Raw genomic sequence first — 25560 nt, 5'->3', positions numbered from 1 at the left:
CAGATTGGGCTGATAACATTAGTTTTAGCTTTTACATTCCACCTTTCTTCCTTCCTAGTCCATTTCTGTGAATCATCCTATCTGCTTGCACAAATGTCATGTCTATCAATTCAAGGAAATACCAGTTCTCTCTTTTCTCACTCTGGAACACGGACTTTACCTTGAGAGACACAAAAGGGAAAATAAATTGTGTTGGATATTTTCTCTAAACAAAATGATAAAAATGCATACTGTTCTTGTTTGTGAGAGTTCTTTTAGAATCTCTAAAATACATGTGAGTGTATGCTCATACAAGTTTAAAAGTACTAAACACTAACCTTAATATGCAGAATCACTAGTACATATCTTTCAGTAATGAGTAGGGGTTATTGAACCCCAAGGAAAATCTGTTACTGCCTCAATTAGCAATATCTTGAATATAAAATATTTGAGAGTACATTCAGACAAGACACTTACATTATCTATAATTAATTTACCACAAGTAATATGTTATAATGAAGTATTGTGATTAATCAAAACAATGAATAATACTACTACTATACTTCTCTGGATTTCAGTTTTCTTTCCTGAGTTTTATATTCCTAAACATCAAATAAACTTAAGCCAAAAATCTACCTGTAAAATTTTTATTGGGAAAATTTTCAAAATTTCTTAGGGTAATTAAAGTCAGGTCCTTGTGAAAATTTTCAAAAGACTGATGTAAAAATAAAATTACATAATCCTTGCAGAGAAAATTAAAGAATAATAAAGTGGAGAAATGTATAACTAATGGGCTCCTCAACAATCTTTAATCAACTTAAGTTGTGTTACAAAAATTTCACTATGAATAATGTATAATAGCAAACCATTAGAATAGACATGATCACAGTTTAACATTCAAAATTGTTTTCTATAATTTCAGTAGATTTGAAACTATTTTTAATGACAAAGAAAGAAAATTGGGTAGCATTTGGTGAATTTTTTTTCCCATTCAATAGATATTAGTATTTAGGACAACTAGAATCCAACTGCATCAATAAAATACTTAATGTTAAATCCTCATAACACTCGCATGTGAAATTTACATAGTTTAAATGAGGAAAGCTAAATGCTCTTTACTTCATCATTCTTAATCTAGTGAATATTTCAAACTATTTTCAAATCTATACAACTATGTTCAAAGTACTACAACTACATAGGTAACCCACAACAGTATATTTTTATACTTCAATAATATTTATTTACCACATGAAAAAATTAAACAACCAAACCAATTTCTTGTAGCACTATATAAATAATATGTATTAAATGTTATGTGCCAGATGTACTCAATATCTAAATGTTGAACATTCCAACATTTAAATCTTATTTATTGAAAACAGATGATAAAATAAATTTCACTACCAATGTAAACTAATGCTTTTTATGGGAATTCAGTAACTGTATTTTTAAAGGGAAATGTGTTTTAGTACATATACTTACTAAATTTTGCTTTTATACTCTATCATCAAGGAATTATATTTAGTTTCTAAGAGTGGAGATCTGAAAAAAATGTGCCTGTAGTATTTTTTAATTGAAGAACCACAAATTCTTGATAAACATAAATGCAAAAATTCTCAATAAAATACTAGCAATTCTCATTCAAAATTACATCAAGAAGATCATGCACCAATGCTGATTTCAAATTAGACTGCAGATCAATAGTAACAGAAATATTATAATATTGTCATAAAACAGACACAAATTACCACAAATATATGCTGGAGACAATTGGATACCCATATCTAAAGAACGCCCTACAAATTGTGAGATTATCTTCATTCCTATATATCCGCATTCTATGTGTCAATGATATCTTTTTTATATCTCATCCCTTATAATGTGTGTTAAATCTATTGAATCTACAAATAATCATCTACAAAATGCTGAATTTTATAAACACATTTTTTCAGATCTTAGAATACCTCCACACCAAGTAACAAAATTAATTATATTATTCAAATAAGTAATTACCTAATGTTTAATTATCACCTTCTAATTTTAGGATGTTATGATATTAAATTCACATCAATTATATTAACCCTGGAATTAAGTGGCACTTAATATTTCTACTTAATAATATCATAAGTGTAACTTATTTTCCCTGTGAGTATAGTATTATCTTCTGAACATAAAGGTCTAAGTAAAAGAAAACAAAATTTGTTTGAGGTTAATGAACTCACTACTCAGTTGAAGAAATAAAGATAATTAAAAAAACTGGTTTATTTTATTTTATAAACTAACTCCATTTCATGGCTTTATTTTAAACTTTATAAATTTTCATAAAATACAAATTAGAAGTCCAGTAAAGTACATATAAATAAATAGAAGCATAGCTAAATTTCAAAAGAACAATGTCAATCATTGCTATGTTTAGAATATTTAGAGTATTAATTCATTGCTGGTGATAATGTAAAACTCTGTAAAAGATTTGAAAAACAATTTTGTTAAGTCTTATAAAGTTTAATACACATTTACCATATGAACATCAGTTCAATTAAAGGCAACTGAAAACATGCTCACAAAACAATATATGCATGCATGTTCATAAAAACATTCATCATAGTATACTCAGTCTTGGAACATCTATCAACTATTAAATAGTTAAAAAAATAATGAAGCCGGGCGTGGTGGCGCACTCTTGTAATCCCTGTGCTTGGAAGGCAGAGACAGGAGGATTGCGCAGGATCAAAGCCAGCCTCGGTAGTTTAAGAGACCCTGTTTCCAAATAAAATATAAAATATCCTGGAGGTAGAAGGGTTCCATCCCCAGTACCACCAAAAAAAAAAAAAAATCATGAAGAATAGATGAAATGGAATACTATGGATACCTGCAAAACATGAATTAATCTCAATAACATCTTTCCAATTTGCAGAAGCTAAGGAATAAAATTATGTTTGTTGTTTCCTTTTCCACATAACTTTAAAGCAAAACTAAAGTGAATGAAAGCAGGCCAGTTTCATCATGCCACTGGAGCTAGGGAGGGCTGCAGGAGGCACAACAGAAATCTTAGGGATAGTAAGAATAGTCCCCATCTGTACATAGAAGTGGGTTTACTTGTGAAAACAAAGAAATATGCACTTAAAAGGCATGGATTTATTTTTTTAAATCCTCATTAAAAATTTTAAAATGCATTACATTTATTCTTTTTTTTTCCTCTTTTCCTTTCCTTGCTGAATAAATCAGTCTAAAGCTATTGGCTGAGATGCAAACGGGAGGTCTTTAAGCAGTTGTGAACAAAAATCTGGAGTCACATTAGGATAGAAGAAAGTAGTTATTTCATGCCAGAGAGTGGTGCTAGAAAGTGATGGCCTGAGGCAACTAAAAGAGAGTCATAATACAAGTAGATTGAAGAAATGTTTCTTTGAATATGGATCTTATTATGGGTGTACAAGTTCAGGCATGGTGAGAAGAGTTAAGATAGAGGAGATCAATGAACACATCTCTGATGCTATTGCCAAGGACAGATAAAAACTATCTAAACAAGAAATATCAAAGAATACAGTTTAGGTATATTATTTAAAGTATTTGACCAAAGCACTCATTATCTTCATAATCAAGATATTATGATCGGATTGACAAAACCTAATGAAACAGAAAATGAATTCAATGTGCAATGCAAGCTAGACCAATTCCTTTAATTAAAAAAAAAGTTTTAGAAAATTATTGAAACTTATGGAACTTGAAAGGTATGAAAAAATTAGACAGTAGAAAATATCAGCCTAAAATTAGATATCCATATCCATATATTTGTATACATATACATATATTCTATATATATTATGTATAGATAAATATGTACAAATATAAATATTGAAACATTTTAGTATAATTTTTCTTAATTATTAAGAAATTAAAGCTGGGCATGGTGGCGCACGCTTGTAATCCCTGCGCTTGGGAGGCAAAGACAGGATGATCACACAGGTTGGAAGCCTGCCACGCTGGCTTAAGAAACCCTGTTTCCAAATAAAAAAATATAAAATAGGTCTGGGAGTATAGCCCGGAGGTAGAAGGGCTTCCAAGAACCCCAGTACCATCACCAAAAAAAAAAAAAAGAAATTAAAAAAAAATGTCTGTATTGCATTAGTCTTTAAGTTTAGAAATATTTCTAAGTAAAACTAAAGCATCTATTACAGAATTCTTTTAATTGACAATGTAGCTACTGACAACACAATCAGACAGATTAGCTGAATATGAGTGATAGTGGATAAATAGCTCTTGATGTTTAATATTTTAGTATATTGAAAATAAATAGTTATTGATTATTAGGGAAAAACACTCACAGTATGTTCACAGAGCTGTAAAAAACACTACAAATAGCCGGGCCTGCTGGCACAGGCTTGTAATCCCCGCGCTTGGCAGGGAAGGGGGGGCGGATCACGCAGGTTAGAAGCCAGCCTCGCTGGCTTAAGAGACCCTGTTTCCAAATAAAAATATAAAAAATAGGTCTGGGAGTGTAGCCCGGAGGTAGAAGGGTTTCCAGAAAACCCAGTACCACACACACACACACACACACACACACACACACACACACACACAAAACCCTACAAATATATAACGATACTTTTTACAAGTATAAGTAAAAAAAATTTTGTTGTTGTTTTTCTGCTTTACTGGGAATTAAACCCAAGTCTCTTTGTCTACTGCACAAGCACTCTACCACTGAGTTGCTTCTGCCTCTTTAAATATTTACAGTAAATACATAATATAAAGTAAGTCCATACTTTGAACTTTGTAACATGTCTTATGCATAAAACCATAAAATAAAATATTAAAAGAGTTTAACTATGAGAGAATGTTATGAGCTATGATAGAATGTTAAAAATATTATATGTTATATAAAACTTTAATTAGGTATTTCTTATACAAAGTAAAATTCACTTGTTTAAATGTACAATTTTATGATTAAAATATATACATATACATATAAATAAAAATATATATTCATGTACTCATCAATAAAATTAAAATATTCAAAATATAGTTTTACACAATGGAATTTTACTCAGCCATAAAGAAAAACACAATTACACCATTGACAGGGAAATGGATGGAACTGGAGGACATTATGCTAAGCAAGATTAGTCAATCACAAAAACTAAAAAAATTGCATGCTTTACCTAATATGTGAAAGCTAGAGTGAAATGGGTAACAGGAGGAACTCTAGATCAAGAAGGAGATCATATAGAGGAGCAAATAAGGCAACATAACTGAGGGGATGGGAGAGGGGAAGAGGAAAACTCTCTAAAGCACATGATGTACTTAGACATGTCAAAGTCAATCACTAAGCCAAGCATGGGAAGAAGTCATGGAGAGGGAATGGGATAGGGACTGGGTATGGGCTAATTGGATGATGTGTGCATGTGTGTCTCCACAAGTCTTTTATCCCACTGAGATATGTGACTACAATGCACCAATAAGAAAAAATTTTTAAATATATAGTTTGACCACAAAAGCAAAATCATTGTAGCTTCTACATTATGCTAACTGATCTTAGTCAGTCACAATAAATAAGAAAATGGATGCTCTCCCTAATATACGGAAACTAGGGATTAAATGGGTCATAGGAGGAACTCTAGATGAAGAAAGAAATAGTATAAATGAGCAAATAAGGCAACGTGATTGAGGGGGATGGGAGAGGGAAGAGGAAAATTCCCTAATGCACAGGATGTACATTAAAAAACAAATCAAAGTCAATCACTAAGCCAATATGGGAAAGTGGGAGGGGGAAGCAATGGGAGGAAATTGGGTAAGGGCTAATTGGGTGATGTGTGCATGTATGTCTCCACCATCTAATACTTCATTAAGGTGTATGACTACAATGAACCAATAAAAAAATTTAAAAAATATTGTACCTTCTCACTAGTAAACTTCAAACATTTTGAAAACTGAAATTTAAATATTAATGAATACAAATATTCATTCATCCTATATCTATTTTTAACAATTGATTTTCATCCCTAATTTTAGTACTTTGTATTTATTTCTAATGCATGATGTATTTTATGAGAATTTGTGTTTAGATAAGAGGATAGGAGAAGCAATGGGAATAATCAAGATAAGTCAACACTTCTTAATAAACCCAAATACTTAAACATCATATAAACTTATTTAAAAAACATTTTTCTCACTGTTCTTTTTATCCTTCATTTTCTTTTAGAAATAAATTTTAAATCAGTCATTAAAATTCTTTCTCTTTATTATTCTGGTGTCTGGTCTTCATAGAAATAATCATATTTATTCATGTCCAAATAGGAATGTTTTCAAAGTGTGGCAGATAGTTTTAGTGGACTCTCACATATCTCACTTCTGTGCCTTAAAAATAGATAAATTGTAATATCAAAGAAGACAATTTTGTATTTATATTTTAAAAGTTTTGCCTCCTGTTTCATGAAAATATTTGATTGTTTAATAATGATCTTGCCCTCTCTTGGTGTTCCTTGAAGTATTGCTATTGTTTTTCACTCAATAAGAGGCACATTAAAAGGCAGTGCAAACTCATAAATCTCTTCACCTGTTTATATTAACGTGCGAGGAAATCAAGTATGGAAAAAGCCTTCACAAACAATCAGTCCCCAAACAAATAGCTTCAGAATCTCAAAGAAAAATTGACTTTTTAGTTCAAGAAAATTCTATAGAAAATTAAGAGGTCTCTAAGTTCTACAGATTTTATTATTTCTTTTAAATTGGGGATATTTCATTATCTAAAAGCATTGAAAGTATTAGAATATTTTATGCAGCTCATTGCCTGTAATTTAATTACCTTTTGTCTATTGTTCCACATTTGCCTTTTATGTCACTGGACTAAAGAATGTTGTTCTTAAGAAGTTCTCTGTCCTGACAGGTCTACTTTATCAGATAATATTTAACCAGCGGCTAGTAAAGTTTAAGACCATCTTTAATCTTTTCTGATGAGAACTAATTTACTTTAATAACAGATAACTGAATTATTTGTTAAGAGAAATCTAAAATCTACAATTTCTATCATCACCACAAAAATCAGACTTGTGTTTGGTGTTAACAGCATGTATTCTCCCTCTCCCCCTCCCCTCTGTCATCTCTGTCTCCCACTCTTCCTCCTCTCTCTTGACCAAATCATTTGGGCATAAGTCATTTATTGAGTATTTTTCAACAATACTATAATTTATGTCTTTTTTTTTATCCTTTAGGCAGTTCTTCTAGGTTAGGGAAACAAAGATAAAACACCACATTTCCTTTGTCCTGACATTTATGGAGTACTTACTGAAAGCTTTTGTACAAAGATGTCTGCCTATTGATCAATTCTTCCGTTTTATATACACTATATGTGAAAGGTGATATGAATTTTTTTATGAAAAATAACCACAGGATTTTCTCTGTCTTTATGAAAGACAAATTTTCCTGAAAAGAAATGCTCAAGATTTTTGAGAATATTAAACATATATATTACAAAAATAAAGATGATATGCTTTAAAGTGCTTCATAAACATGTAGTATTGCACTTTAACCTGACAATATTTTATATTATTTTCTGATGAATATATAATAAGCACTTTTTAAAGAAAATATTTTAAATTTAATAATTAATAACTCACATTTTATACAAATCAATCACCTTAGAAATTTAAATTACAGACCGTTAATTTGTATACTTATTCATACACTTAAAGATATTAAAGTTATCTGAGGAGACTTTATATGCATTGTAAGCATTTATATATTTTTAAATAATATTGCATGCCGGGCGTGGTGGCGCACACTTGTAATCCGCGCGTTTGGGAGTCGGAGACAGGAGGATCGGGCAGGTTCCAAGTCAGCCGCGCTGGCTTAAGAGACCCTGTTTCCAAATAAAAAGTATAAAATAGGTCTGGGATTTTAGCCCGGAGGTAGGAGGGCTTCCAGAAACCCCAGTACCACCAAATAAATAAATAAATAAATAAATAAATAAATAAATAAATATGAAATAAAATAGTATTGTTTAAGTATTAATGAAACAGATATATATGTACAAAACAAATGTAGATTTGGCCGCATCTGATTGATATCCACTAACTAACAGTTATTTACTTCTTCAACTCAGTTAAAACTGCCAGTTATTTTTACAATTTTTCAGGAGAAAAGGATAAATCTTTACTGTAGCACTCACTCTTGAAATATCACAATGGTGATTATAAGGGTGCAGTAGAAAGATAAGCTCCTTTTATGTGGTCACTCTGAGCCAGTGTTTGGACTTGGGATCTGGCCACCTGCCTCTGACTGCCCCTGCACCCCACCATGGAATTCCATAAAGTGCGACAGTTTAGAGCCCTTGTGAAATGTCTAAGCAGGAAATGTGTGTCCTGCACACCAAAGAAATGGGCTTCCTGTGGGAGTGGGTGGAAAGCATGGAGGGTAAAGTAAAACCTGCTCCTCAGAAATCTAAATCAGAAGAAAATATCAAAAAAGAAAAAGCAGATAGCAAAAAGATAGAGGAAAATATAAAGACAGATGAGGCATAGAGTGAGGAAAGTGATGTGGAAATTGACAAAGATGTAATTAAATCAGATACTGATGCCTTTCAAGAAATGGGAGATATGAACTTACAGGTAAGCGAGAATATGCTGAATTGAGCTAATAATAATAATAAAAAAAATAGGCTGCCACTTATGCCCCAAATGATGGTGAACTAGTGAAAGCCAATGATTTGTTCACAGATGCGATCAAGCTAAATCCTTGCTTGGCTATTCTACATGCCAAGAGAGCAAGTGTCTTCATTAAATTAAAGAAGTCAAATGCTGCCATTTGAGCCGGGCATGGTGGCGCACGCTTGTAATCCCAGCGCTTGGGAGGCTGAGACAGGAGGATCGCGCAGGTTTGAAGCCAGCCTCAGCTACTTAGTGAGGCTCTCAGCAACTTAGTGAGACTCTGTTTCCAAATAAAATATAAAATAGGTAAGGGAGTGTAGCCTGGAAGTAGAAGGCCCCTGGTTCCACCCCAGTAACACCATAAAAAAAAAAAATTGCTGCTATTTGAGACTGTGACAGAGCCATCTAAATAAATTCTGACTCAGCTCAGCCTTACAAGTGACGAGAAAAAGCACAAGACTTCTGGGCTATTGGAAAGAAGCAGCCCATGATCTTGCCTTTGCTTGTAAAATGGATTATGATGAGGATGCTAATGCTAAAAGAAGTCCAACTGAGGGTCCAGGAAAATTGCTGAACAATGGAGAAAGTATGAATGAAAATGTGAAGAATGAGAGATCAAAGAAAAAATAGAAAGTGCTAGGAAAGTTAAAGAAGATTACTGAGCCCAGAGGGTGGAAGAAGCCAATCAACAAACCTGAGTTCAGTATGAATCTTTTCTAGGTGGCTTTCCTGAAGGAATGCCTGGTGTTTTTTTTTTTTTTTTTTTTTTTTTCCTGGAGAAATGCAGGGTTATGCCTGGGACCAGTGAAATTCTTAGTGATCTAGTGGTTCTTGCAGCCATGCGAGATCCAGAAGTTATGGTGGCTTTCCAGGATGTGACCTAGAATCCAGAAAATTTGCTGAAATACCAGAGCAGCCCCAAAATTATGTATCTCATCAGTAAATTATCAGCCAAATTTGGAGGCAAAGTTTAATACCCATCATAAAAGCCCTTGCTGAAGAAAAGGCACAGTAGGTCACTTAATGGATGTCACAATAATACAAACCAGTGTCTTCTGACCTCATTAGGAGAACTGGGAAGATAAACTCTGAAGATAAGCCATTTGAAACATTTTAGTGTTTTTTATTTTTATTGGTGCATTGTATCCATAATGGGATAAAAAAAATCGTATATACATACATGCACACAATGCCCAGTTAGACCCTACCCCATCCCCACCCCATTCACATCCCATCACTCCTTCCCATGCTTGGTTTAGTGGTTGACATCGATATGTTTGCTTAAGTACATCATGTGCTTTAGATAGTTTTCTTCTTCCCCCCTCTCATCCCCTCAGTTAGATTGCCTTGTTTGCTCCTCTATAGGATCTCCTTTTTCACCTGGAGATCCTCTTATTACCCATTTCACCTTAGCTTTCACATATTAGGGAAAGCATACAAGATTTCTTACTTTTTGTGATTGACTAATCTTGCTTAGCATAATATCCTTCAGTTCCATCCATTTCCATGAATATTATGTAATTGTGTTTTTTTATGGCTGAGTAAAATTCCATTGTGTACATATCCCACAGTTTTATAATCCATTCATCGTTGATATCTTGCCTGTTTCATAGTTTGGGAATGGTGAATTGTGCAGCTATGAACATAGATACACATGAATTAGATGGGTGTTTGGTTTGCTTTCTTTCAGATAAATACCCAGGAATTATATTGCTGGTCAAAAGGTAAATTAGTTTCAATTCTTCTGAGGATCCTCCATACTGTTTTCCAAAGTAATTGTACTAATTTGCAATCCCACCAACAATGTTTTAGAGTTCCCACTTCTCCCCATCCTTTCCAGCATTTGTTGTTGTTTGTGTTTTGAATGATTGCCATTTTAGTTGGAGTTAGGTGAAATCTCAGGGTAGTTTTGATTTGCATCTCTCTGATTGCCAATGATGTTGAGCATTTTTTTACGCATTTATTGGCTATTTGAATTTCTTCTTTCATGAAGTGTCTATTTAGTTCACTTGCCCTTTTTTATTGGATTATTTGTGTTTTTTTAGTGTTGAGTTTCTTTTTCTTTTTTCTTTTTTCTTTTTCTTTTTTTTTTTTTTTTTTTTGGTGGTACTGGGGTTGCTGGAAGCTCTTCTACCTCTGGGCTACACTTCCAGACCTATTTTATACCTTTTTATATTTGGAAACAGGGTCTCTTAAGTCAGCGTGGCTGGCTTCATACCTGCGCGATCCTTCTGTCTCCTCCTCCCAAGCACGGGGATTACAAGCGTGGGCCATCATGCCCGGCTGTAGTGTTGAGTTTCTTAAACTCTCTGTATATTCTAGATATTAGTCCTCTATCTGAAAAATAGTTGGCAAAAATCCCCCATTTTGTTGGTTCTCGGTTGAGGATCTTGACAATTTCCTTTGCTGAACAGAAGCTCTTCAGTTTCATGCAGTCCCACATATTGATTTGGCTTTTAGTTTGTTTTGCCTTTGGGGTCTTGTTGAGAAAGTTTTTATCTGTGCCTCTATGTTGCAGTGTTGGACCTGTGCCCTCTTCAAGGAGCCTTAAGGACTTTGGTCTAATTTTCAAGTCTTTGATCCATCTTGAATTGACTCTTGTGCAGGGTGAGAAAGTGGGATTTATTTCCATTTTTCTGCATATGGTTAACTAGTTTTGCCAACACCATTTGTAGAATAGGCTTTCTTCCAGTGTATATTTTTAGCCCCTTTGTAAAAAGTCAATTGGCTGTAAGTGTGTGGATTTGTTTCTGAGTCTTCTATCCTGCTCCATTGGTCTATGTTTCTGTTTTTGTGCCAGTGGCATGCTGTTTTTATTATAGTAGCTTTGTAGTATAGTTTAAAGCCAGGTATTGTGATTCCTCCTGCATGGTTTTTGTTGCTGAGAACTACTTTGGCTATTCTGAGCTTATTGTTGTTCCAAATGAATTTAAGGACTGATATTTCTATGTCTGTGAGGAATGATCTTGGTAACTTAATGGGCATTATATTGAATTTGTAGATGACTTTTGGGAATATAGCCATTTTGATAATATTTATTTTGCCTATCCATGAACATGGAAGGCCTTTCCACCTTCTAAGATCTTCTTTGATTTATTTTTTCAAATTTTTATAATTTTCTTTATAGAGATCTTTTACCTCCTTGGTTAAGTTTATTCCTAAGTATTTTTATTTTTTTGTGGGAAATCCTGAGTGGAAGGGTTTTCTGAATTTATTTTTTCAGTGAATTTATGGTTGATGTACAGAAAAGCTTCTGATTTGTTAAGATTGATTTTGATTGATTTTGTATTCAGATAATTTGCTGAATTTGTTGATCAGTTCTATAAGTCTTTGGTTGAGTTTATTGGGTCTTCTAGGTATAGTATCATGTCATCTGCAAATAGTGAAAGTTTGAGTTTTTCCTTTCCTATTTATACTCCTTTGATTTTCTTTTCTTTTTTTCCTTTTTTTTTTTTTTTTGGTACTGGGGAAGGAACTCAGGGGCATTCTACCTCCAAGCAACACCCCTGGACCTATTCTTAGTCTTTATTTTGAAACAGGGTCTCTCTGAGTTGCAGAGGGCTCACTAAATAGCTGAGGCTGGCAATGAACCTGGATCCTACTGTTTCAGCTTCTCAAATGCTGGGATAACAAGCTTACAAGTGTGCGCCACCATGCTAGGCTCAGTTTTTTATTATTAGAATATTTACTCAGAGGATCTTTTATACAAAGAATTACAAAATTTAAACATTTTTTCAAACCTTAAAAATATTTAAACAAAAATGGGATTCTTTCCCTAATATGCAGAAGCTAGGGAGAAAAGGGATCGTAAGAAAAACTCTAGAAGAAGAAGAAGAAACCATAGATGAGCAAATAAGGTGACCTAAGTGAGGGGGATGAGAGGAGGGAAGAGGGAATGTCTCTAATTTACATGATGTACATTCACAGACATATCAAAGTCAATCACTAAGCCAAACATGAGAAAGAGGGAGGGTTAGAAAATGGGATGGAAATTGGGAAAGGGCTAAATGAGTGATGTGTGCATGTATGCCTCTACCATATGAATATGTATGACTAAAATGCATCAATAATAAAAAAAATTTAAAACAAATTAAAAGATGATATTAATTCCTATATTTTCTTTATTAATTACTTTGGATTTTTCCTTTGATATTTGGCAAGGAAGTTACTACAGTATGGAGTTTATTGCTCTAGTGTGAGTAAAATATAGGTTTATTAATAGGGAGCAAATAAATCTCTTTTAGGTAACATTTGAGTTGGATATATGGTTACTGAGACATTTTTATTTGTCTTTTAAAATGCTTTATTTTTTCATGATTTATTTCAATAAAAGTTTTGGGACAAGTATTTCAATATGACCTAGGTAGAAACGGGGAGTACTTGATAGAGCAGCAGTAGTCTTAAAGAATGTTATAAGACATCCACTCTTATGCAGATTGCATTTAAATCTTACAATGTGTTGAAGGGGTGATTTGTTGTGGTTGTTATGCTGCAGTTCAGTTGGATTACTTAGTTCTGTTCTTATGCTATATATCAAACATATGTTTCATTTTATTCCCATGTTGAAAAATAAGGGAATGCTGTATTTTTTATGTTTTTGTGTTAAAAATTATCTTTTTCTCATGAGAAAATGACCAACTCTGTTTTATACTTGTCTTTTTTCCCCTTTGATTGTTCTCAAGCTAAAGATAATTTTTTTTTCTCACTGGTGTCATCACCATTACTTTTCATTTGTAGCATAATTGTGAAAGCAATTTCAACACTGGGTTTAGTTTAATATGTAACAAACATCCTTACTGTAGAGGAATGCCCATAATAGCTATAGTTTCTTAATTAGTCATGAGATTGTTTCTTTAAATGTTAAGCTTCCACTTTGGCAAAAGTTTGTCATATCAAAGACTCTGGAAGGAGGGGAATTCCCCTAGCTGTTTGGTCTTCTACATAGAAAATACTTATTGCAGCTAAAGTTTGCCTTGTAGCAATCCTTTTTGTACTTTCAATAGCTTACAGTTTGAATTAATTAATAAACATACAGGAAACTTAACTGCTTGATCTATCATGAATTGTAAAATAAATGAGAGCCGTGGTTGTTATGGAGTTGGTGCATCATCTGCCAGAGTAACTCAAGAGGATCAGTTTCTTCCTGGACTCATTTGGTTGTTTTAATTATACATCATCTAACCATATTCTAATATTGAAAATATTGCCATAAATGGGTAAGAATAAAATTGCTGTTGTGAAAATGTGTTCTGTGCTTTTAGACTTTTAAGTCCCACAAATACAAAATAGCCTTCAACTTCATAGTACCATTTTCAAACCAGAAATATTTTTCTCTGCTAATAATGCTATAAGAAGGAAAAGGTTTTGCTTAAAAATACATAGTTACTAAATATTTCTACCTATTTTAAAAATAAAATATGAGTTTCAACAAAATACAGATCTTTAAATAAATGTTGCAAAACATTAAAAGAGAAAACATATTATAAAATTCTGTTTAAATTAAATTTCTGAGCACTTCATATTATGAAAGGGAACACATAGAGAAATAAAAATCAGTTTTTGATTTTCATTATGAAAGCCTTAGATAAAAATAATAGACTATTAAAATTTTATGACATAATTTGGCTATTACAATATAATTTAGGGTAAGTTATAAAATAAATTTTAATCACCAATCCATAACCACACAAATCTGCAAAAATTTTTAATATTTGAGACACTCTTCTCTGCTAATAAGGATACAAATTTGCCCTGGAATTCAGTTTTAGCAAACACAAAAAAACTTACTGTTTTTTAGGTATCTATTCAGAAAGGAGGGTGCCATAAAAATGTTACCCCAACAACTGACAATATTTTTGGTATTAACATTTTCTCTAAATTATTTTTACAATACAAACATTTTTTTTCAAAATAGTTGTTTATTTTGCCTCATTATTTTAAATGTTTTTTTTCCTGGAAATATTTTATCATCTGAAGAGACTACATTATGTTCACAACCATTAGAGAATTCCTAAATTTTAGATCATACTAAATGGACAGATAAAATGTTGTTGATCTAGAAGACAGGCTAATAAAATTGTGCAGAAGGCTGGAAAAACAGACTTAAATCTGAGTCTAGGAAAAATTAGTTCAGAGTTTAAGAAAATGGGAAAAAAAAGCATATTTTTGTCTGCAAGAGCAGAAGCTTATCAATATACATACTGTTTCTAGGAAATTTCTTGATGGCAAGTTGAAAGCTGGAATAATAAAGAAACCCTACCATGAGGAGTTTAAGGATAAGGTCAACATATCTGATGAAGTGGGAAAGAAACAAGTGGAAGAGAAGCTGTCATATTCAAAGCAGTCAGCCAGACCTGGACCGGTTTCCATGCTATAAATATATATGTATGCCCTTTCTGCTGGTAAAGACTCATCATTTCAAACAAAATAAACTAATACTTTTGTATTTGTATAGAACATTTGGCACCAGTCTTATGAGTGCCTCTTTAAGAAGAAAGAAGAAGAGTAAAAAACAAAGTACATCACAAAAGTAGGAGTGGTTAACATGTGGTGCTGTTTACCAGTGATAAAATTAGATTCACTGTTTCAGTTCTCACTAATAAGTTTTATTTCATTTTCTAGTATTTCAATGCTCTTAAATTTTATAAGTAACTCATCAGGAGAAATACCAAGTATGCCTGTTGTTGGAGAAATACTTTCATATAAATTTAGTAATTAATTCTTAATTAGTAAAGTCAATATCAGTCTTAATAACACCAAAATATTCATCTTTAAACAAAGAAAATGTGATTATATGAAAACAACTTGTATCCTAAAACCAGATTGAAGATGTTCTTCAACAGACTCTTCACTGTTCCACCGAAGTCACTGTAAATTAAAAAAAAAAAGTATCTATATTTTCAATATTTGTCAAGGAACCAAGATGAAGACTTAGAGCTTTCTTTGTGTATTTTAAACATTTTAACTAATGGTAAATTTAAAGAATTAAATGTTTATTATATATATTTTAGTTTTAAATGCTTATGTTTTGGCATTTATTATTACTATTTCCTTTTTTTAGTGTTTTCTGATATTTAATGTTTGTATGAAAAAGGAATTTTAACATATCATTAAAAATATACAATCTTCTCACAATATCTTGGTTTATAATAGCCAGAAATACAATATAAAAATGTATATGTACAAATATAGTTTCTGTATATAATGCTTAATTTACATATTAATTATATTAATAAGTAAATTTAAATGTAAATGTTTAAATACAAATTTAATCTTCATATATATTTAGATCACATTTCTGAAACTTTTAGTAAAACTATTAAAATGCAACTTACTATTTGTTATTTGCTCATATTAATTTATTTATGATTAGTAATGGAGAGTGAATCTAGTCCTATTATATCTTTTATTTCAAAGTTGAGTCTCACTAAATTGCTAGGCTTTCACTAAATTGCTGATTAAACAAGTTGTTTTTAATTGTTAGGGTAACTTTATGAACCTGTTAATGGCTTATCTGCTCATTTATTTTCTTATTAACAAAACATAGTCATATTGATAGGATATTATCAAGCATATTTTCTAAGGCCACTTCTACTTGTTTAATATAGTGACATATTCAAAGATAACAGTAAGATCCCTACAATTTAATAATTTTAAGACAATGCTTTTCTTATAAAACTGTATTACTGGAATATATGCTTGATTTATTCTAGTGGCAAATCAGAGCAAAGTGAACCAAATCTTCAGTGATAAAGAGCCTCTTAACACTTTGCAGTTTCTGTTTTCTCTATACGTTTTCAAAAACCTTTCCAGACAAAAAAGCATGTGTCTATTAATATACAGTTAAGAACACTTTTCTCAAAAAAATGAAGTGTGAAATGGGAGTTTGGGATTTCAAAAATATTCTTGGATGTCTTTGAATAAATGGAGACATTTTCTTTAATAGATCATTAATTCACAGACTATGATAGAAGCTCAATTCACTGTCATAAAAACTACTAGAGCAAAAATATTGTGTTTAGATTATTCAAGAGATAAATACTCAGGTACTGACACTAATGTCTTTTCAAAAGTGAAATAATTAAATATTTTTCAACAATACTTCTGAAATACAATAGAAATACTCTAATATCAGGTATATGTTTGCATCATGACTACACTTTAGGAGCAATAAAATATCTATTCTCATAGGCCTTCAAACACAACTATCTCAATAAATTTAGAGATAGAACCCAGCATCCTTATGTATGTGTGGGTTTGTGTTTGCATATGTATTTGGTATAACATCTGCTTAAAAAGAAACATTCATAGACTTTTTGTAAATGTTTTAAAGATATAATTTGATTCATTTTTCGTAATAGGTAAGACTTATGCAACTATTGGTTCTTTCCTATTTATTTATTTATTTATTTATTTATTTTTTTTTTTTTAAGTGCTGGGAATTGAACCCCGGTGCATTCTACCTCAAAGCTACATCTCCAGCCCTATTTTTCATCTTTTATTTTAAAACAGAGCCTCACTAAGTAGCTGAGGCTGGCCACAAACCTGCGATCCTTCTCTCTCAGCTCCATGTACTGGGATTACAAGCATGCATCACCATGCCCGGCTCTAATATGTTTCGTTTGATATATTAAAATACCTTATGTCGGGCGTGGTGGCCCACACTTGTAATCCCCGCGCTTGGGAGGCGGAGACAGGAGGATCGCGAAGGTTCGATGCCAGCTGCGCTGGCTTAAGAGACCCTGTTTCCAAATTAAAAAAAAGGTATAAAAATAGGTGTCTGGGAGTGTAGTCTGGAGGTAGAAGGGTTTCCAGGAACCCCAGTACCACCAAAAAAGAAAAAAATAAATACCTTAGACTGGTGTGTCAGCTTTCCATTGCTGTGAGCAAAATATATGGCATAAACAATTCAAATGAAGAAAGGCTTATTTTACCTCATGATTTTACATGTTTCAGCCCACTGCATAGGGCCTAACACGAGGCACAGAATGTCTACCACAGAAGGGCATGGTGGATAAAAACAGTGATCTAACCTCCTTCAAACATGTCCCACCAGTCTACAGTTTCCACCACCTCCCAAAAGTCCAAACATCAGTGAATTAATCCACTGGTGAGGTTAGAAGGTTCATGATCCAATCATTTCTCTATTTTTTTTGTTTTTTGAGCTTCTGGGGATGGAACCCAGGGGCATTCAACTTCCAAGCTACACCCCCTGCCCTATTTTTCATACTTTGTTTTGAAACAGGGTCTCCACTAAGTTGCGGAGGGCCTAAGTAGCTGAAGCTGTTACTAACTTCGTTCCTCCAGTCTCTGCCTCCCAAATGCTGGGATTACAAGATTGCTTCACCTGGCCCAGCAATCACTTCTGTAAAGCCCTACATCTGAATCCCACTTTACCGCGGACCAAGCCTTCAACACATAATATTGATATCTCAGATCCAAACCATACTAACTAAGGAACTCATATAAAAAGTTATTTTTTATGGATTAAAAGTCTATGTAGTTGAAGATGAACTCCCTGGTAGATTCTTTCAGAGAAAGCAAAGGCTTTCTCTTTACTATATAGATCACAAAACAGTGCTTTGTCCTTTTTGAAGGACAAAAACAAAAAAGAAAAAAGAAAAGTTCATTTGCATCTCTCATAATTTCATTAATTCCACTCCCAAGAGTTCTGGTTTCCTGACTTAATCACCTCCTAAAAATCCTCACATCTTTTTTTCACAATTTAGATATTTTATATGTCTATTTTAAAGATTTATTAAAGTATTTATATTCAGGCTAGTTACTGAAATGCGGTTGTACCTGTTGCTTTGTAAGTGATCTTCAGGTTGTTTTTTGAACTCTATGTTCATCTCTTCCAGTCTTATTTTTCTTAAACATTTGGTGGCTTATCATATTTACAACATTTTTTTCTTCTTTTCTTATTTGGTATGAATGCTTCTAGTGAATTTATTTATTTATTTTTTACTGTGCTTTCATGATCGTATTAACATTTTTTCATTTCTGGGTATGAGATTCTATTAAGAATGTTCTATAGTGTTAATTTAGTGGTCATGAATTTCTTAAATTTATGTCTAACTTGGAATATCTTTATTTCTCCTTTGACTGTGAAGGATAATCCTACTGGGAATAGTAACCATGTTTAGCAGGTTTTTTCTTTCCTTACTTGAATTTTATCATTCTGTACCCTCCTATTGTTTAGATTTTCTGTGAAGAAATTTGCTATTATTCTGATTATTATGGTATTCAATGTGACTAAGTGCTTAGCTCTAAAATTCTTAATAGTGTTTCTTTTTACTGTATGTACAGCAATTTATGTATATTATGTTGTGAAGAGATTTTTTTTCTGGCCATGTCTATTTTGGGTTCTAAATGCCTCCTGTACCTGAGTATCCATGTTTTTTCCAAATGTGGAAAAACATGTCATTTTTTTCACTAAATAGGCCTTATATGACCTCCACATATAAATCATTTTCCTTTGTATGTCAAATTTTCAGATTTCATGAACATTCTACCTATGAGCTAATCCCTCCAGCTTTATATATTTTCTTTTTTATTATTTTGAAATAGTGTCTCGCTAATATCCTGAGGTCCATAGACAGGAGGATTGTAGATTCCAGGCTAGTGCCCTGTTTCAAAATAATAGGTAAATTAGAGCTGGGATGTAGCTCAGAGGTGAAATAGCCTCAGGTTCAATCCCTAGTACCACACACATATATACACACAAAGTAAGAACAAAGAAGATAAAAGAAGAAATTAAGAACAGATGAAAGAATAATAAATATTTAAAGCAGTAAAAAAAGGAGAGAAAAACAAAGCAAACAAACACAATGGCAAAAAAGTATTAATTACAAATATAACTTCCCATTACTAGGCAACAGTGAGAGCTCACAGCCTATAATGCTCAGATTCTTTTTGTATCTTCTTAACCTATATGCCCTTTGGACAGAACTAAAGCTGGAGATTATTCCCTTCTTTCTTTTGTGGTGCTCATCAGGTGACTAGCAGGAGTGATTTGTTGTCATAGTCAGCTGGAATACCATTCAGGTACTTTGCATGCTGAAAAAACTAAGGCAGAACAGAGCTTCCTAGAAAGGAAAAATTCCTTTTGAGAAGATATTCGGGTTATATACTCAGGGCAGGTTTGATGTCAATGCTGGGAGTGTCAAGGAGCTAGGAGAGAACTCAGAGGTCTTCGAAGTTTCTCTCCAGAGCTATATAGTTGAAGTGTGGGAATAGATGAGGTTTTCTGCATAAATTATAGAAAAAGACTATTGAGTCCCACAGATCTTTGGTGGAGAGGATGGTGGCAGGTTCATGCAGTCCATCACCCATGATTCCAGTGTTCTTAGGCCTGGATCCCAGGTGCTCTCACATGCAAATTTACTCTCCCATATTCCCACAGTTGCTCTGGCAGATTGATGATTCCAAAGGGAAAGCATTCTTTGTTCTCTTACATGCAGAATTTCAAAGTGGCAAGCTCAAACAGTAGGGCCCTTTTCAATATGGTTCCCAGTCACTGCATTATTAGAGTATATTTAGAATTTCAGCAAACTTTTCCATTACCAATTCACCACTCAAATGTTAGAACTGCAGTCTGATTAGCCTGCATTTTGACTGAATTCTAAATTCTGACCAGTTGTATTCTTTGGGCCTCCTCTTTTTTCTCCTCTACCCACACTGATGGTGTTTTTTCTGTCCTTCTGCCATACTCCCATGAAGTCAGTACAGCGACATGAAGTTTTACTGTCTATTCCACTTTGCAGTGCCTAGATTTTTCTGTCTCGATATATCCACGATTGAATGCCAGACTTCTCTCATATACACCTACCTCAGTGATGAGCTACATTTCAGTTTCAGTTCTAACTTATAGAGCGTCAGTAAAGTTCTGGATGCCTCTAATTCACAATTTTGGGAAGTCTCTGTACATGAATGATATATTTCAACAGTTTTGCTCTTGGATATGCACTCAACAACAGTAACGTTCTTAGAGAAAATTTGAGTATTTCTTTGAGTAGTTTTTATTCTTGTGTTTTTACCACAAATTTGTTAACTTTGTGAACATAGTTTCTTAAAGAACTGAGAAATAAAATAGGTAGAATAGCTGGGCATGGTGGCTCACACCTGTAATCCCCATGCTTGGGAGGCAGAGATAGGAGGATCGCGCAGGTTCGAAGCCAGCCGCGCTGGCTTAAGATACCCTGTTTCCAAATAAAAATATAAAATAGGTCTGGGAATGTAGCCCGGAGAAGAGTTTCCAGGAACCCCAGTACCAACAAAAAAAAAAGTAAGTAGAATAAAATTTAGTTTTAACAATAACTCTTGTACAGCCTTCCAATATGCACATTTTCCATGGTACTTTCCCAGTTAACTTAATTGAGTTTTTGAATACCATTTCATACTTTCTTAGGCCACTGAAATAACTAATAATAATGTGATGGAATATTACACCATTTTTATACCTGACAAAATTATAGTAACCAATCTAAGAGGGGAAAATCCCTACTACTCCAAAACACCCAGCAATATAATATAACTATTATAATCCAAAATATAATTCAACAAAGCTTTACTTAAGACTTGAGATTTCAGAAATCAATAAATGTGTGCATCAGAACAATTTGGCAATTAGATGATGAGGATGAAAGTGATTTATATTCAGTACTTTGACTTGATAGGCCAAAATAACAACATCCTGACAAACAATAAAGAGATCTCACAATTTGATGTTAATATATTTAAAAAATACTTTTGACCTAATTAATTCAAACCATTGATTTATTATCAGAAAAATATCTCAAAATGCATAACATTTAATAGTAGAACAAAATATTAAGTAAATAATATAGTTTTATTTCATGATTTTAAGGAAAAAAAGAAATTATGACATTCTTCAAAAGTCATGAAAACAAAATCACAGACAACAGCATATGTTAAAGAAAAATAATGGGAAAGTCAAATGAATGCATTCGAGTTTTCTATTTTATTTATTTTTATTTTATTGGTGCATTGTATTCACACATCTTAATGGGGTAAAAAATTGTGTATCCATACATGCACATATCACCCTGTCAGCTCCTACCCAGTCCCCAACCCACTCCTTCCCCATCCCTCCTTCCCATGCTTGGCTGAGTGGTTGACTATGATATGAATAAGAACATCCTCTGCTTTAAAGAGATTCCTTCTTCCCCCTCCCATCCCCACAGTTAGGTTGTCTTATTTGCTCTTCTATAAGATTTCCTTTTTCAGCTAGAGTCCTTCCAATGACCCATTTCTCCTTAGCTTTCACATATTAGGAAAAGCATCTGATTTCTTATTTTTTGTGATTGACTAATCTCACTTAGCATAATTTCCAGTTCCATTAATTTCCCTGTAGATGATTCAATTGTGTTTTTTTAATTGCTTAGTAAAATTCCATTGTGTACATATCCCACAGTTTTGTAATCCATTCATCTGTTGATGGATATCTTGGCTGGTTCTATAGTTTGGCAATGATGAGTTGTGTAGCTATGAACATAGATATACATGTATTAGTTTGGTAGATTGTTTTCCTTTCTTTTGAGTAGATATCCAAAAGTGGTATTGCTGTGTCAAATGGTAAATTAGTTCCCATTCTTCTGAGGATCCTCCATACTGTTTTCCAAAGTCGTTGCACTAATTTGCAGTCCCACCAACAATGTTTTAGAGTTCCCACTTCTCCACATCCTTGTCAGCATTTGTGTTGTTTGTATGTTTTGAATGATTGCCTTTCTAGTTGGAGTTAGGTAAAATCTCAGGGTAGTTTTGATTTGCATCTTTCTGATTACCAATGATGTTGAACAATTTTTCATGCATTTATTGGCCATTTGAATTTCTTCTTTTGTGAAGTGTCTATTTAGTTCACTTACCCATTTTTTATTGGATTATTTGTATTTTTAATGTTGAGTTGCTTGAGTTCTCAGTATATTCTACATATTATTGGAGGAGTAGGTGTCAAAAATCTTCTCCCATTCTGTTGGCTTTCGATTGAGGTTCTTGACAGTTTCCTTTGCTGTACAGGATCTCTTCAGTTTCATGCAATCCCTGTGTTGATATGCCTGTTGGTTTGTTTTGCCTTTGGGGTCTTGTTGAGAAAGTTTTTATCTGTGCCTGTGTGTTGCAGTGTTGGACCTATGACTTCTTCAAGGAGCCTCAAGGTCTCTGGTCTACTTTCCAAGTCTTTGATCTATCTTGAATTGACTCTTGTACAGGGTGAGAAAGTGTGACTAATTCCCAATTTTCTGCATATGGTTAACCAGTTTTGCCAACACCAGTTGTTGAACAAGCTATCTTTTTTCTAGTATATGCTTTTGGCCCCTTTGTCAAAAATCAGTTGGCTATAAATGTGTGGATTTGTTTCTGAGTCTTCTATTCTATTCCATTGGTCTATGTTTTTTGTGTGTGTGTGTGCCAGTACCATATTGTTTTGATTACAATGGCTTTGTAGTATATTTTAAAGTCAGGTATTGTGATTCCTCCTACATGGTATTTGTAGCTGAGAACTATTTTGACTATTCTGAGCTTTTTGTTGTTCCAAATGAATTTAAGGACTGATTTTTCTATGTCTGTGAGGAATGATCTTGGTAGTTTAATGGGCATTGCTTTGAATCTGTAGATCACTTTTGGAAGAATGGCCATTTTAATGATATTTATTCTGAGTATCCATGAAAATGGAAGGTCTTTTCATCTTCTAAGATCCTCTTCGATTTTTGTTTTACTAATACACACACACACACACACACACACACACACACACACAAACAGACACACATACATATATGCACATTTATTTTAGTATCTCTAGCTCTCTTAATTACTTTTCCTAAATCTTGTAGTGTAAATCTATCAAGTTTACTCATACACTTCAAAGTTATTTGTTTATTTTAGCACTTTTGCATATCCACAAACATAAAATGTCTATATTACTATTTACTAAAAAAAAAATTTAGCTGGGCGTGCTTGTAATCCCAGTGTTCAGGAGACAGAGACCAGATAGCAGTTCACAGACAGCCTCAGCTACTAATGAGGCCCTTCATAACTCAGTAAGACCCTGTTTCAAATATAAAAAAAGACTAAAAAATTGAGTTGGGGGTATAACTTGGAGGTAGAATTCTCCTGGGTTCCATCCCTGGTACCACAAAAAAAAAAAATTATTACTGGGGTGTTTATATTGTCATAAATTGGGAGATCAATTAATTTATAATAATATTTCTAAAACATTACTTCTCATTCTTGAACATAATGTGCATCTTTTGGGTATGTTTCTCTCCTACAACTTTCATCAGAAATAATTTGCAGTTTTCATCTTATGATTTTTAAAAATATTGCCAGAATCTCAACTGAACTGGAAAGAGATCTGAATTGCTGGTGTCACAGTAGTGAAAGCAACAAGTAAAAAATGTAAATAATGATTAAGCCTTTAATTATACTTTAAAATAGTATAAATGAGAGTTTAACACTAAAACATGCTCCAATTGCCCTTGTTCCATCTTTTTCTCCATGGGGCAGTATGAAGTGGAACAGCATATGTTTGAAGGTTATATATCAGCATTTAACACTGTTGAGAAAACTCACTTAAAAGCTTCCTGGAATCCTATGGATTTAAGGGTTGAGAAAGGAAAGGGGAGGAAGAGTAGGAAAATACTGGTTATTGAGTCAGAGTAGAAATAAATGTCTTCAAGTCTCTTTAATATGGGGATTTCCAAGTAGAGTCACCTGGCAAGGAATGCAGCTGTGCTTAAGAACTTTGCCAGTCAGTCAGGGTGACCTGAGCCCTTCTCTAGGGCTCCCTTCACAGAATGCAGGGCACTGACTCTGTACCAAACCTGGTGTCAGAACAGTTTCTCACTAAGCTAGCCTGGGTGTGAAGCCTTTGTAATTGCTTGTAATTGGACCTGGCATTTCCCATTCGTTTTATATTTTTAAAATTTATTTTTTGCTTAGGAATGTGACTCTTCATAAACATTTTTACATTTACCCAAAGCAATTAATTTATAAGGATACAGTATTAAAGAGTATATTAAAATAAAATTTTTCTGTATTTACTTTTTTGTGTATGAAACTAAAAGTACATATTTTTTATATATACTGCATTCTGAAATTTGACTACTATATGCCTTGAAAATATTTTTAAATATAATGACTTTTTATTATATTATATAATGGGTGAGCAGTCTCTCATTTAACTGGAATAAGATAATTTTTAATTATTATTTTTCAAATATATTTCTCTATATTTATTATTTTGATTTCTTTTTATTTGGAACTCTTATATAGCTATTAATACATCTTGTCTGCTAATATTTATATTTTATGCTTAGTCTTTTTTAAATATATTAAATAAACTTCAGTACTAAGAATTTTAAATAACCATGAACATTTTTCAAAAGGAAAAGGAATAAAATATTAGAAATATAAACTACTTAAAACACATGGCATACAAATTAAAATTGCAAAGTGAAAACACATCCAATGTAATAAATAACAAAATGAAAGCAGGAAAATGCTATTCAAACAATCCATTACCTAGTCATCACCAAATTAAAGTTATAAAATACTTTCTCTCTCCTCTTTGGATATTTAAAATAACTGATATAATTGACCACTTCTCTCACATGAAATTTTATCTGGCTTAGTATCTTCAACTTTATTAGTTTTCTGTTGACTTCTGGCCCAGCAATTTTACTCACTTTATAGAAGTCATACTCCATAAAAAACCTAAATACTGGTATTCCCTATTGTTCTTTTCTCATAAATTTGCTTTTTAATTTTTTTGCAATAAATATCTTTTATGTTTAGTGTTCCACAAATTTAAAGTTCAAGTGACCAAAACCAAAAGTTAATACAAAAACAAATTTTATGTAGATGAGAACAAAATCAAAATTGTGATAAATCTTGGAGTAGTCTAAAAATATAGTATTCA

The 25560-nt window shown here is 32.8% G+C and overlaps 1 pseudogene across 1 annotated transcript; it reads left to right on the top strand.

The window, feature by feature from the left end:
- The first annotated feature begins 8312 nt into the window (after positions 1 to 8312).
- LOC308270999 (hsc70-interacting protein-like) lies at positions 8313 to 9595 on the top strand (annotated as a pseudogene). The gene is made up of 2 exons: positions 8313 to 8792; positions 9011 to 9595. The product of its transcript is annotated as a hsc70-interacting protein-like (transcript).
- Positions 9596 to 25560: the final 15965 nt, after the last annotated feature.

This window comes from Muscardinus avellanarius (assembly GCF_963383645.1).
Source record: "Muscardinus avellanarius genome assembly, chromosome: 12".
NCBI lineage: Eukaryota > Metazoa > Chordata > Mammalia > Rodentia > Gliridae > Muscardinus > Muscardinus avellanarius.
Note: the sequence above shows the minus strand (reverse complement) of the source record. Positions and strands in the feature narration are given on the sequence as shown.